At 36.6% G+C, this 14,372-nt stretch overlaps 2 long non-coding RNA genes across 6 annotated transcripts in view; one reads left to right on the top strand and one right to left on the bottom strand.

Annotated features, from left to right (window-relative positions):
- Positions 1-14,372, bottom strand: part of LOC144365432 (uncharacterized) — a 153,550-nt gene that overhangs the window by 32,525 nt on the left and 106,653 nt on the right. For all 5 annotated transcript variants that reach the window (XR_013423853.1, XR_013423851.1, XR_013423852.1 and 2 more), the window contains 3 exons: positions 13,950-14,057; positions 11,598-11,712; positions 10,911-11,044 (listed from right to left, as the gene is read on the bottom strand). This is a non-coding gene — a long non-coding RNA (uncharacterized LOC144365432). The remainder of the gene's footprint in view (positions 1-10,910; positions 11,045-11,597; positions 11,713-13,949; positions 14,058-14,372) is intronic.
- Positions 1-14,372, top strand: part of LOC144365433 (uncharacterized) — a 121,381-nt gene that overhangs the window by 47,236 nt on the left and 59,773 nt on the right. The window lies entirely within an intron of this gene.

Raw genomic sequence — 14,372 nt, 5'->3', positions numbered from 1 at the left:
AGGTGCCCTTCTTAGGTGGCCCAAGAGCACGTTCTCCTTCCTCCTCTCACCCATGACATGCGTTGCAATCACCTGCTTGTTCTCTAAGTCTCTAGACTACAAATTTCACAATGCAGAGACTTTTCTTTCCTTTCATTGATATATCTTGAAAATCTAGACTAAGTCCTGACACTCAGTGAGTGTTCAATAAAGACAAACAGAATCATTGTATATATGAACAAATGAATTTATGAGCCCAAAATATTTATCATTGAGTGATGAAAAGTATAAAAGACTTGTGCTTCTTTATGAAAGTTTCTTCAAACTCTAAATTTTCTATAGAGAACATATATTGCTATGCTACAGAGGAAAACTATACAGGCTTCCAAAGGTCCATCAAGAACTGATATGGAAATAGCTAATATTTTCTAGACTATCCCAGAACTTAGTATGATTTGTCTAGAAATAGGTGAAAACTTCACCTTGAGAGTAGGTAGGATCTGAGGCAAGAGTACTGCATCATCTTGGTCAGTCTGAATGGACGAAGTTAAGATGGAAGTTTCCAAAGGAAGGTCTTTAGGGGAAGAAAAATGCAAATCCAGGGTTTCTCATCCAACTAAGGCATCCTCCCATAGAGACTGGAAACTAGACTGCAGCCAGTTGTCAAGCTCCTGATCAGATTCCTAAAAACCTATAGAAGGGGATGCAATATGGACAGCAGGTAGAAGAACAAACCTGGAAAATGAAGCAAAGACCACAACAACTCTCTCTTTAAGGGGAATTTACATCCTTAGCATGGGAGGGGAGTTGATTAATGCTACTGACAGCAGGAGGATCATCATATGGTTTAAAGACCACTAGAGAGGTTGTCATGAGACCATTATTTAGGCTACTTGATTTTTTGTGTCCCCAAGAAAAGAATGTATCTTCTGGATATTGGTTTCTTCCTTTGTCAAATTAATGGATTAGACTAGCTTGATCTCTTAAGTTGTTTTGCAATTAGAACATTCTGTGTTCTCTCATTCTGGGCAGAATGCCCAAGGTGCTCAACAAAATAAATCTGTTTTGAAGTCATATACGAGGGAAGTGATTCACCTGTACTTATTTCTGAAGTGCAATGTGAATTTTCTGACTTTCAGATAACACCTTGACACATGCTTGATAGTTTCTGAGTAAATTTGCTTTATATGTGATGAAACATACTAAATTTAAATTGACTCTAGTTTAATCTAAAAGCCATAGCAATCTGACACATTCATACCCATAGACAATGTTAGAAGAATTTCATTTACTGCTAATGCTTGGTGCTAGAGATCCTTGAGAGTCAAACACAATTCATTTATTTTATGACTCATTTCTAGCAACTTGGGAAAAATACATTTAGTAATTCTGTGTCAGTGCTATGAAGAGTCAAAATAATGAACAAATATTGAAATTCACTCTAAAGCATCAGAGAAAACCACATCTAAAAGGATATTCTGGACATAGTCTGCATTGGCTCTTTATTCCAGAAATCATTTGTCCTTGAGACAATCCCATTATCAGGAATCCTTCTCCTGTCTTGGATGGAGGCAGAGGAGAGAGACTTGATCTTTCATTCCATCCTAAGACTATCTTGCTTCTAGTCTTTTTCAGATCTTGGTGACCTGCAGACACCTGCTCCCAAAACTGAGCATTTTTAAATCTTCTCTAATATTGGTTTACAATATTCAAGGCCCCCACATTGGTATTCCCCTCATGGATGTTTCTGCCTGGATATTCTTTCCTGGCTGGAATATTCAAGATTCTTGGGGTCACACAGAGATGTTAAGCATAGGTTGCCTTCTGTAAAGATGGTAAAAATTCTCTTTATAATATATCAAGGACATCAATGTTACATTGTATCCAAGACTTGCAAGACTGAAGTGTAACGTGCACATCACCAGTATTAGAACAATAGTTAAACCTCCTCCATCCACCATTGCTCTTTGACTCTTTATCTTTACATTAACTTTAACAAGCATAGGTGAAATGATTGTGCCAGGTCATTAACACCTAACTGCAATCTCACAGGCACTGATCCTCTCTCCATGTTCAAACATTATAAAGATACTTTCAGGTAACATACCCATTTCTGGTCAAATTAACCACAGTCTGGATAGCAATAGGATTTCACTTGATCCACAAAGCGCAGTCATATCACATGAGCTAGAGGAGAATTGGGGCAACTTACTTCAGAATGGGACAATATAAATGAGCAAGCACTTGGGGCTTTATTAAGCTTACAACAGATTACATTGCAGATGAGTAGGAAGTACAGTTGGTAAACAAAACTACTAATGATCTCTGCACATACATCCATCCAGAGCCTCGAGTCTCCTCCCCAGGGGATTTGACAATCTTGTATGCTGATTTCACTGTGTTATATTTAGAGAGACAATCTGTAAGATCAACTCCATTGTATCTGTTTTGCAAAGAGTTCTGAGGATAAGCAGTTTTGAAATTATGCCCATACCTTTTAGAATGTCATTTACTCTGTAGGAAGTTGATATAATCCTATTACAATTTAAAGAATAATATAGGTATTTTCAGTCTCCACCACTGAAGTATGGAAATCTTTTAATCAGAAGCATCTCCAAGGTTTCCTAAATTCACTCTCTAAAAAATGAAATGCTTAGCTCCACAAAGTTGAGCTGGCCTCCTGATAAAACACCCATTCTGATGGTAAATCTGTTCTAAAAGTTGAGATGAAAGTTGAAGAAATAGTGAGAGCTTTTTAATGATTTGTAAATCATTTGTATTTATATGAATTGTGATTATTGGTACACTTCAATTTATTTTTTATCTTGTATCCTATTTGCTATGATTTTTGTCTTCGTGTGTGTGTGTGTGTGTGTGTGTGTGTGTGTTTTCTCTTTTCTATTATCTTTTCCTTCTTGTTGTTTTTGCCCTTCCTGTCTTAAAGCAATTTGAGAAATTATCCCTGAAAGAACGAACAAGGCTTGTTGTCGGAGCAAATGCCCGTTTATTGAGGAACAGCTCTGCATATTTATAGAGCCAAGGGTGGTTTGACAGTTGGCATGGGGTGCTTTTTGATTGGAGTGTAAGGATCAGGTGAGCCAGCAGGGCTAGTCTGATTGGTGGGTAAGGATCATGTGAGCCAGCAAGGCTCACCATTGGATGGCTCTTCTTGGGGGATGGGGAAGTTAATCTTTGGAGCCTCCCAACAATCCCCATATTACTTCTGTTATTTTAGTAATGATTTTCATATTTTTAACACATCACATTTGCTTAATTGTGTCATTTTTTTCTACAGTTTTACCTGCCTTCTTTGTACAAAGGAACTTAAATGTTACAAATGTGGTCATTTTTATTATTTTAGTAATGACCTGTATATTTTTAACATATCAAATTCACTTAACTATGTTCTAATCTTTTCTAAAGTGAAGTTCTTTATGAAAAAGACCTCAAAATGCTGCAAATATGACCATCTGTCCCTGTAGTTAGAAAATTGCCTATTGTTTTCAGGTGCAGTGATGCATGCCTGTAATTTCAGTGGCTTAGGAAGCTGAGGCAGGAGGATCTCAAGTCAAAGCCAGCCTTAGCAACAGGGAGGCGCTAAGCAACTCTGTCTCTAAATTAAATACAAAATAGGAATGGGAGTGTGGCTCAGTGATCCAGTGCCCCTGAGTTAAAAACCTGATACCCCCCAACAAATTGCCTATTGTCTTTAGTTGTACTTTATTATTAAACTCCAAAATATTCATCATTTTTTTAGATTTGCTTATATATTTCTCAATTTTTTTGGTTATCATTGCTTTTTTAATGTAGTTCTTTTCTTCCAACTTCATTTTTCTTGCTGACATAAATTCTTTAGCAGTTCTTTCAGTAAATGTGCATGAGTAGCAAAATCTCTCAATCATAGTGTACATGACAATAGCTTTATTTTACATTCACTCTCAAATAATAGTTCTGAATTTCACATAATTCTATATTACTAACTAAATATTTTGGTTCCACAATTTAAAAATATTTCATTTTCTTTATACTTCTATGTTGCTGGTGAGAAGTCTGCTGTGAGATTTCATTGTCATTCTTTATAGATATTGTTTTCCTCTGTTTGCTTTGATTTTATCTTTTTGTCTATACCATAGTACGTTTATGTCTATAGCAGCTTTATTTTTCTAGGGAAACAGGAGAAATGTAGGAATAAAATGTAAAATTTGAGATTACTTTCCTTTTATTCTCAAGGGCCACATCAGTGTTTTATCCAATTGTTTCATGGCATCTGCACTTGACTTCTTCTGTTTAGTGTTTCTCAGTGTTCAGTTTACACCACAGCTAGCCCATAAAGCTCTGGTTCTGTCTCTTCCTTGCTTAGAACATTGAAGAATGTTCTGAGTTCCTAGGGTTAGGACTAAAATCTTAAACAAGAAATGAAGGCCCTAAATGATCTCTCCAGAATTATCTTGGACTCTTTTTCCTTTGCTTTCTGACTCCCAATTACATTGGCTTTCTCTTAGTTCTTTGCTTCTTCTGCCCAGTTAAATGCTAATCATTCTTGGGATTTTAGTTTAATATCACTCATAAAATGAAGTCATCTCTGACCCCTTGGAATCTATTAGATCTCTCTAAGATGTGATTTCATAACTGTCTGCATTTTGTTTCAAGGGGTAACAGGACTATATAGGTATATGACCATATGACTGCCTATCTTGTCCTTTTGAAGGCAGAAACCCCTTCCTTTTCACTCAACATTATAATTCCAGCACCCAGCATAATTCTTCTTGACAGCTAGTGATTATTCTAAAGGGCTAAAAGTAAAGCAACTTTAAAAATGCTGCTAGTATATTCTTTATCTGTTTTACATGCATGGAAGACAACTATTGCCTATTAACCTAAAAAAATTGCTTGTTAAGACTTAGTAGACCTAATGTATCATTTCTTGCAAACTTTAGACACAGCTGCATTTGAAAATTGCACTACACATAAGAATGTTTTATGGAAACTATCATCACTTTTCCTCTCAAAATATGTGAAAGTCGACACCATGATATTTCACTTTGGAAAATGCTTCTCAAAGGAGATCATCGATGCCTCCCCTTTGTAAATAGATTTCCTTGATGTTTTGTCTTTCTTTTGCCAAAAAGTCATACAATTAAAATTAGACATGTATACATAAAAGTAAATATGATTAAAAAATAAAAATCTACTCTTGGGATCATGGTCTCAGCTAAGCAGGAAACCACCATCTGGAGAAATGATTTTCATACTCTGATGACTGAAGTGGCCTCAAAGCACCAAGTGTGACATGCCTCCTTCACTACTTTTCTAATTAAATGCCATTTGCTTTGAAGCAGTTTTTAACTAGAAATACAATTCTACAGATATAATCCAAGTAAAATAGACAGATGGAGGAATAGTGGGAAGTACTTTAATACCATCCTTTCAAATTAAGTATGACCGGATAAAGATGGAGATAATCATTAGCCTTTATTTAAAATAATAACATATTCTTATTTCCTACTTCTATTACAGTTATAATTTGAATTCCTAGCTCACTTATTTTAAAAAATAAAAAAATATAGCAATATTCTGTTTTTCACTGATTTCTTCCCTTCAGGTTGTACAAAATAAAGTGAAATCATTGTTTCTTCTTCTTTTTCTTTATTTCCCTTGAGAATTCCTGGTGGCATGACCCACAGCTTGGTATAGTGCTTGTGGATTCAACAGAGCAAACATCTCACAGCAATTACAATAAGGTAGTTGAATCAAGTTTATCTATGGTAATAGTTTCAAGGAACGCATACAATTATATGAAAAAAATATATATATATATATACACACACACACACACATATGATATACCAAATGTATTATACCATGTATATTGTGCATGTTTGTATACATATATGTATATATATACTACACACACACACACACACACACACACACACACACATAATAATGTTTTGTTTATATCAGTTAGGTTTTGCCTTCTGCTGCTATTTCAGAGACCCAAAATAACAGTGATACATGATAGACACTTATTTCCTCCTTGAGTAATAAAAATACAGAGGTGGATAATCTGAGGCTGACATGGCAGTTCCACAGTCACCAAGACCCCATATCCCTTCTATCTTTCTGCTCTGGCAGTCTTGCTGTTGTACACTAAATGTTTGTGCCCTCCTCAAATTTATGTGTTCAAGCCCTGACTTCAGTGTGATGATGGTATTTGGAGATGGGTCCTGTGGGAGATAATTGGGAGTAGATGGAGATCCTGAGGGTGGTGCCCTCATAATAGGATTAGTGCCTTTATAAGAAAAGGAACATAAAGCTGATTCTTTCTCTCCATATGCATGAACTAAGTTAGAAGGGGAATATGAGGTCACAGAAAGAAGGCAGCCTTCTACAAGGGAAAAGGCCCTCATTGGGGAACTGCATCAGCTTCAGTCTCTAGAACTGGAGAAATAAATCCTAATTATTGAAGTTACCCAATCTACAGCACTTTGTTGTGTAGCCCAAGCTGACTAATACACTTAGTGTGTCTACTGTTAGTTTCCTTGTTGCCCTAGATTTCTGCTTGATCTCCAGATTGAAAGCCAGAGCAAGCAAAGGATGATGTGAGCTTTCCAGAAGCCCCACCCAGTGACAGTCATTTAAATCTCAGGTACACAAGGAGTCCAGGAAATGTGGTTTATTATTGGGAGACTTTACCCAGGTTTCTGTAAGGAAGAAGAAAATTACTATTGGGTAGGCACAGGGTGCATGTGTCTGTTCTCAAAACCCAAGGAGGCTCTGCTTACCTACTACCTGAGTAGTCTTTTGAACAAATTTGTTTCCAATCTTCAACAATAGAACATTCTCTCTTATATCTTGACCAAGAACTGCTGCCTGAATTATTTTCCCTTCATTTTACTTTACCATATCAGACCTTTCCTAAAATATTTTATTTTCTTATCTCTCTCTTTCCCAAATGCTCAAGGCAACATTTTTTCCGCATGATCTTTTTGACCTTTAGAAATGGGTAATAAATTTGAGAGCCCAATCCAAATGTTTGGGAAATGCTAATCTGTTGCAAAATTTCCTTTTAGTTCTGAGGCTCTACCAGGACAATTTCTAGGAGAAAATGCTTCCTTTTTCTTCCACGTCTTTTTCTGTTCTCCATTTTCTCATAAAAAAAAAATCACCTTTGGCAAGTTCTACCTGGTGGGAAATTACAGCAATGCCCAACCTAAATGCTTATGGCAAGAATCCCACATCGTAGTGATTGACTGATCACTCTGGCCTCCAAGCTGGACAATGCAGAGCTATCTTGAAGAATCTCTCTCAGGAATGCCTGGTTTGTGTAAATAAAAGGAAATGATTGAAATAAATGTACAGCAAACACCAAAATCCATACCTAGACTTATAAAAAAATGCACCAGCAAGTTTTGTACAAAGCCTGTCTCAATAAAAGTATAAAAAGATTTACAGGACTTTTTTTTAAGAACTTGGAAATCTATAAGGGCAAACATTTGTGACTTTAAGGCTCTACTTTCTTCCTTAGGATGGATTGAAACCTAAGAATCGATTTTATATAGAATTGCAACAATTTGTAAGTTGATAATTAACGAACAGGAAAATAAGCAGGATTTCTTCTGGCTATAAATTCCTGAAAAGCTTCTGTCATTTTGCTATTGAATTCATAAAATTTCTCTTGTGTTTATTACAGGCTTTCATGAATCTGTGAGTGCTTTTCATCTGCACCATCAGTCTTCCATGTGAGAGTCCATCTCACTCTCAAACAGTGAGATAAAATTTAGACTGGACTATCTCTGACTTACTACAAAAGTTGGCAGTCTGTATGTCCACTTACCTCTTCCATGCATGCTCGTGACATTGTTGAGAGAAACATGCAGATTGAGAGAAATTCTTTCTGGTGTTTTTTTCTGCCCTCAGTGGCCTAAGGAATTCACATTCCTGGTTGATAACTCTAAAATCTATGTCATCTCTATCACTTGACAGGTTTCCCCCTTGACCGCTAGGCCACACCTATAACTGCTGCCACAAGTCCCTGAAACTCATCATGTTGGAAGATTAAATTCAAGAACTTTCTTACAAAGCCCTACCCATACTCCATGTCTTAGATTAATGCTCCACTACTCAGACAGCTGCACAAAACTGAAATATTATTGATTCCTAAAAATTCTGGAGTATGTAACTGAAAGTATGATCAAGGCTTGCAGTCGGAGAAAATGCCCGTTTATTGAGGCAGCTCTGCATATTTATAGAGCCAGGGTGGTCTGATAGTTATGATAGTTTAATGGTTGAAGGGTTTGACAGTTGGCATGGGGTGCCTTCTGATTGGTGGGTAAGGATCATGTGAGTCAGCAGGGCTAGTCTGATTGGTGGGCAAGGATCATGTGAGCCAACAGGGCTCACCATTGGATGACTCTTCTCAGGGGATAGGGAAGTTAGTCTTTGGAGCTGGGGTGACACCCAACAGTAACAACATTTGTATTTCAGGACTCATAGTGAACAAATGACAAAGAGTAAGATTGCAGTAGAAAGATCTAGATACCTGTCTTAAGAAAGTCCTTTGATTTGAAGGACACTGTTAAAATTCTCTGCAGGGTTTTGATAGTTTGCTAAAAAGTGTAAATGATTCAGTAGTAACACTACAATTGAAAAATCAACAAAAATCAATCAAAAAACAATAGCATATTATCCATTTTTAATGACTCAGAGATGCATATTTTTTACTATTAACCACATTTGTTTTATTTGAATTTATCATTTTTTTCATGAGAGTCCTTTTTCTGTTTCAGAATCTAATCCAGGGTACCATGCTGCATTTAGGTGTTATGTCACATCACCTCTTTCTTCTCTTCTCTGACTATTTCTAAGCCTTTCCTTTTCTTCAAAACCTTGAAGTATACTGATTGGGCATTTATATAATGTCTCTTAATTTGAGTTTTATATTTTTTTCCTCTTCATTATACTATGATTTTGGATATTTCAAAAGAATGCTACAGAGGTGAAATACCTTTCTCATTACATAATATCAGGGTATGTGATGCCACATGATATCTCTGGTGAGAGGATCCCTTTATCACCTGGCTAAGGTCAGAAATGTCAGGCATCCACTGGACATTTACTATTTTTCTATTTCCATATACTATTAGGAGTGAAATTTTATGCCTAAAAGAATCAAGTTTTCTAAACAGATTTATTTACTTATGTTTCTGTTTTATAGTTCTCTAAAACATAGTAGCACCTTTTTTTCCAGGAAAAAAGGAAAAACAAAATTATTTGAATTTTTTCCTGGAATCTAACATAATCCAAGGTCAATTTTTTAACAAATGTTTGTTCAATATCAAAATATAACAACCCAGAGCTAACTGTTTCATATAGAACATTTACATCAATATCATGAGTCATAGTTGTAATGTATTTGAGCTGTTCTTATCATTGATTGACTAGATTTCCTAGAACCTATAAAAGCTAACTTATATGGATAGAATTTATGGCATTAATCAATCAATCAAGAAATCACTTATAATAGTCCCCTTTTGTATAGAAAATCATGTGTAATGTAGTTCTGTAAAGCTTTTAAAAAGTTCTAACAACAACAAAAAATACCATTGAAATATAAGTGATGAATTCTGATGTACTTTGGTGAAACAAAATTATTGATATAAAAGCATTTTAAATTATATTTAAATTATGTGAAATGCCCAAAATGTCTTATTGCAGGGAAAACATGTTTATGCAATAAAATATTATCTTTGTCAGGTTTTTAAAGTTGAAGTATTTATATCAATCTCCTCCTCATTAATGATTGTCTAGCTCAAGGTGTGTTCAGCTGATCTCTATCTGGGTACTTCCAGAACCTCCAAAGGTGAATAAAGTATTGGCAAACATAACCCACACCTGACAAAAAAGGTTAAATAATTGGAACTTTTAATTTGTACTCACAAGGATAGGCTAGTCACCAGTATTATATTTTCAAAAACTCCTCAGGCAAATTTACAGCCATGTCTTCTTGTGTTTGTGGAATATTTGTGTCATTGCTGCAAATGGTTAAATTTTGAAAGCTAAACTTAACCTATGTAGAAGTAACCACCAGACCACCAGTTTAAGAACTAGTGCTATTTGCTTCTAATAACAGATTATTTGGGGGGAGAAAGATTACTTGGGATTTAATGCAAGGTTGCTTAAACACTGAGCAAAATCCCCAGCCATTTTTTTTTGTTTTGTTTTTTGAGACAGTCTTGCTAAGTTGCTTAGAGCCTCACTTAGTTGCTGAGGTTGGATTTGAACTTGTGATCCCCGTGGCTCAGCCTCTGACTCACTGGAATTACAAGTGCACCATGGCATCTAGCCTAGTAAAAGACTTCAAAGAGCAAGTTTCATTCAAAGCTTTGTTAGTCACTTGGTTCAAGGCAGTGCTTTGATATAAGACTGAGTGTTGCCTTAAAAAAATGTACATCCTTGCAGCTTTTATAGTGATAAGGAAGCTTGCATTCAAGAACAGAGCATTGGCAAGCACCAGGAAGGTGGTAGGGCATTAGCTGTGGTTGTGGAGACTCTGACAAGGCCCAGCTGTAGGGCATCAGCCAGTGGCTGAGATGGCAGCAATGATGTCCCGGGTACTCTGCTCTGGGATGGGTGCTGGCTGTGGCTAGAAGAGGCCTGGACAGTAAGTAAAGGCCAAAGAATGTGAAGGAACCCAAGTTCATTTGACTCTAAAGCCAGTTTTTCATAATTTTTATACCAGAGTCTCAGTCAAAAGGGATCATACAAACTATCTGGCTCACTGTCTTCCTAAATGCATATGCCAATACCAGCAACAAAACTAAGAATAAATGTTTAAAATACAGACATGAAAAACTTAATAATCACGTGCCGGTACTTCTTACCATAATCTCCACTTATTAAATGGCAACAAGTGAAGTAATGCATCTTACCATATGCAATTATTTTATTGGATTTATTTCCTGATAGGGCCTTGGGTCTTCAGAAGTATTAAGAGCAGTACGTTGAGTGACCACATGGTGTCAGGAGTTACATACTGTTCTTTCAAAGGGACCAGCTTTTCAGTCTGGAAAAGAAACAGAAGGAATACTTTCACAGGACTTTCCTTCCTGTGAAACTCTGATACTTTGACTATGTAATATCTTAATACAGTTTCCAAAAGCTTGGCTCAATGTTTTCATTATTAGGGTTGCTCATATTTTTCTATGTTAAATGTTTAATACATTTCTGTTACATATTAATCTAAAATTTGTGACGATTTGCCTTGGAGTCCAGATGTAATGAATAACTATACTAGAGATTCTTGGGTATATTTCTTCCTCTCCCTGATACAGGGTTGGTCTATAAGGAGTGGAATACAAAAGAAATAGAAGTTAGATCTGGATTCAAATCCCTGCCTTGCCACTTTCCTGCTGCAATATCTTGTTCAAGACACTTCTTATCTCTGAGCCTTCGTGTATAATAGGAATAGGTGCTGACAGTGATGTAATAAGTAAATGAGAAAACATATATGCCAATTTAAAATATACAGGAAAGAAGGCAAGCAGGCAGGTCTTTGTCCCACTTTATGGCCAGAGTTCCATCCTGAGACACCATCTAATTTTCTCTTCCTGACACACCTGTATGTTGGTGGCATCCAAATGTCTCCTTATCTTGGACCTTCATCCCATGGACTTCTAGTGTGACTTGTGAGCTTTCAATGTATCTAGATCTTCAGTTCCTCAGATCATTGCTCTGGGGAGGCATAAATGATACAAGTGAATTCTCTTTAACTTGTCACCTGTCAATAAATGTCATTTATCAGCTCTACAAGGCCACAATAAGTTCTCTCAACCTCACTTTTATTTTTCTGAAAGTTCAGATACATGATTCAATGAACACTTATTAAAAGCTAGGTTTAAGAGTTGAGTGAAAGTAAGGTACAAAATTTGAAATGTAGAGTTTTTCAGCCTCCCTTGCAATTACCAAAAGAAAATTTGAATGCTATCCACTTAGCTTTATCTTCATCCCCTGATGTCTGATGCAAGAAAGAAACAGTCCTCTCTACATGTTGTCATGAGGTAGAATGTAAAATTGTAAAAAGCTGCTGGTGGAGTTATGGGGAACAATTCACTTAAGGGGCAGAGAAGGGATAAAAAAGCACACAAAGTAAACCAGGAAAAAAAGGAGAAAGAAAATGAGAATTGGTGTCATAGGGGAAATACCAAAGCTTTACAGAAGAAGTAATCAAGAGTACCAAAAGCTGATGAAGTCAAGTCAGATGTAACATTAATAAAAAGTCACTGGATTTGACAAGTGGATGCTACTGGGGGTGTGTGCCAAAGTACATTTATTAAAGCAGTGGGACCCAAAGCCAGACTACAGTGAATTGGCAAGTCACAGATGTAAGGAAGCAGAAATAGTGAATGCAGATCAATCAGCTAGTTAAGGAAGTTGGCTGTGGATTGGAGAAGATGTGGAAGCACTTAAAGTAGATGCAGGATTGTGTCAAGGGGACAGGAGATTAGGCCTTATTTTTGTAGTTTATAATGGTTGAAATTTGATCATTCTTATGAGTTGGGGGAAATCAAGGCTGAAACTGCAGAAGAGAGGACAGACCAGGGAATGATCATGGTCCAGAAAATGAATGGGGTGGGAAGCAGAAGCCCAGATGGAGGCTTTATTCTTAAAGTAGAGGTAACCTGTTTCAGGTTCTTTCTTGTGCACTGTAACTAAACATCAGGAGATGGAATGTCAGCGAATTGTATGAGTGAAGGGGAAGTAGGGAGAGGCAAATAATGTGGAGAAACCAGTCAAGTTGCCCTTTCATACTTAACTGTAAACAAACACATCTACTTGAGAACAGTCATGTTAGCAAGAATTAACTGATGACTAAAGAAAGAATAGGTCAACCAGAAAGACTCAAGTCAGATGGTAGAGAAAGTATAAAAATGGTGAGAAATGTAGAAACCATCCTCCAAGGGAGAGTACACTCAGCAGGTCTACCTGGAAGATGTATCCCTAGTGAAATGTGATGTAGGAGATACTAGTGCCTTTAAGGTTCAAAGGTGTTAACTAATCTGCCTGGTTTTTATTTTATTGTCAGAACCATTTTCAAGCACCACTTACCTATGGATGTTTATTCTACCTTCAATTCATATTCTCATTTCCAATGGGTCATTTGATAATTTTAGTCTCTTATGAATCAGTATAAGTCAGCTTCCCTAAGATAAATTAACATCAGTAACTGGATCAGATCTAAATTTTTGACGTGCAGACCTGACAGTAAGAGGCTTCACTGAGTAGATGAAGTCACCTGTGAAGCCTCCTACCATAGCTGGTCCAGCTGTCCTGGAGATAGCCTGATCCAGATGCACAGTTTTCCTTATTCTAATTCTGTCTATATATAAGTCCTTCTGTATCTCTAGCTTCTGTGTTCAGCCTTAGTTGAGGGTGGCCATCTAGGTGAGGCAGAATAGTGGATAAGTGTATGATCTCTGAAAACAGATGAACTGAATTAGAATCCAAGTTCTTCGACTTGAACTGTGGATCCTCAAGCAAGTTAATGAATTTCCTGTTACCTCAATTTTTTCACTTAAAAATGGATATAATCTTAGTAGTGTTTTGTTGTTTTAGTTGTTATTTTCTGTGCTGAGGATTGAACTCAGGGGTGCTCTACCACTGAGCTCCATCCCCAGCCCTTTTGATTTTATTTTTGAGACAGAGTCTTGCTAAGTTGCCATGGCTGTTCTTAAACTTGAAATCCGCTTGCCTCAGCCCCCAAATCCCTGGCATGTGGCACTGTGCCTGGCTTGTTTGTTTTTTAATATTATATCAGTTGATGCATATAAAACTCTTAGTACAATATAATATTTGAATTGTCGAGTGCTTAAATAATCTTAACTACTTGTACTTTTACTGCAAAATTACCATTCCCTCAAACAATATGAAAGGGACCCTTGGTATCTTTTTTTTCCCCATTTCTTATTTACCAAAAAATTATTGAGCATCTTTCTCATGGTTAGCTTCCCAGTGCTGGTTGCAAGGCAAACAATGGTGAAGAACTTGGAAAAAGTCCCCTTCTCAAAGAAACTTACACTCTGGTGGGGGAAAAAAAGACTTATAAGTAAATAGTCAATAGGAAACAATGAAGTATGATGCCCATCCTTGAATGCCCTGACAATTAACCCAGTCATCCAAATTAAAAAAAAAAAAATGTTTTGTGAGCTCCGTTCTCTCCCTCATTATCTACACCCAAGTCACCAGGTTATTTCAATTTATACAGAGGGATGTGACTTAGCACTTTCTATAGATCTGAATCTCTTAGAGATATTCTTTAATCTGCAGTGTCATCAGGCACTTAAGTTCTTTCATCTTTCAAATCTCCAATCCCTGGTATGTATACCTTTACCCTT

Source organism: Ictidomys tridecemlineatus, chromosome 7 (assembly GCF_052094955.1).
Source record: "Ictidomys tridecemlineatus isolate mIctTri1 chromosome 7, mIctTri1.hap1, whole genome shotgun sequence".
NCBI lineage: Eukaryota > Metazoa > Chordata > Mammalia > Rodentia > Sciuridae > Ictidomys > Ictidomys tridecemlineatus.
Note: the sequence above shows the minus strand (reverse complement) of the source record. Positions and strands in the feature narration are given on the sequence as shown.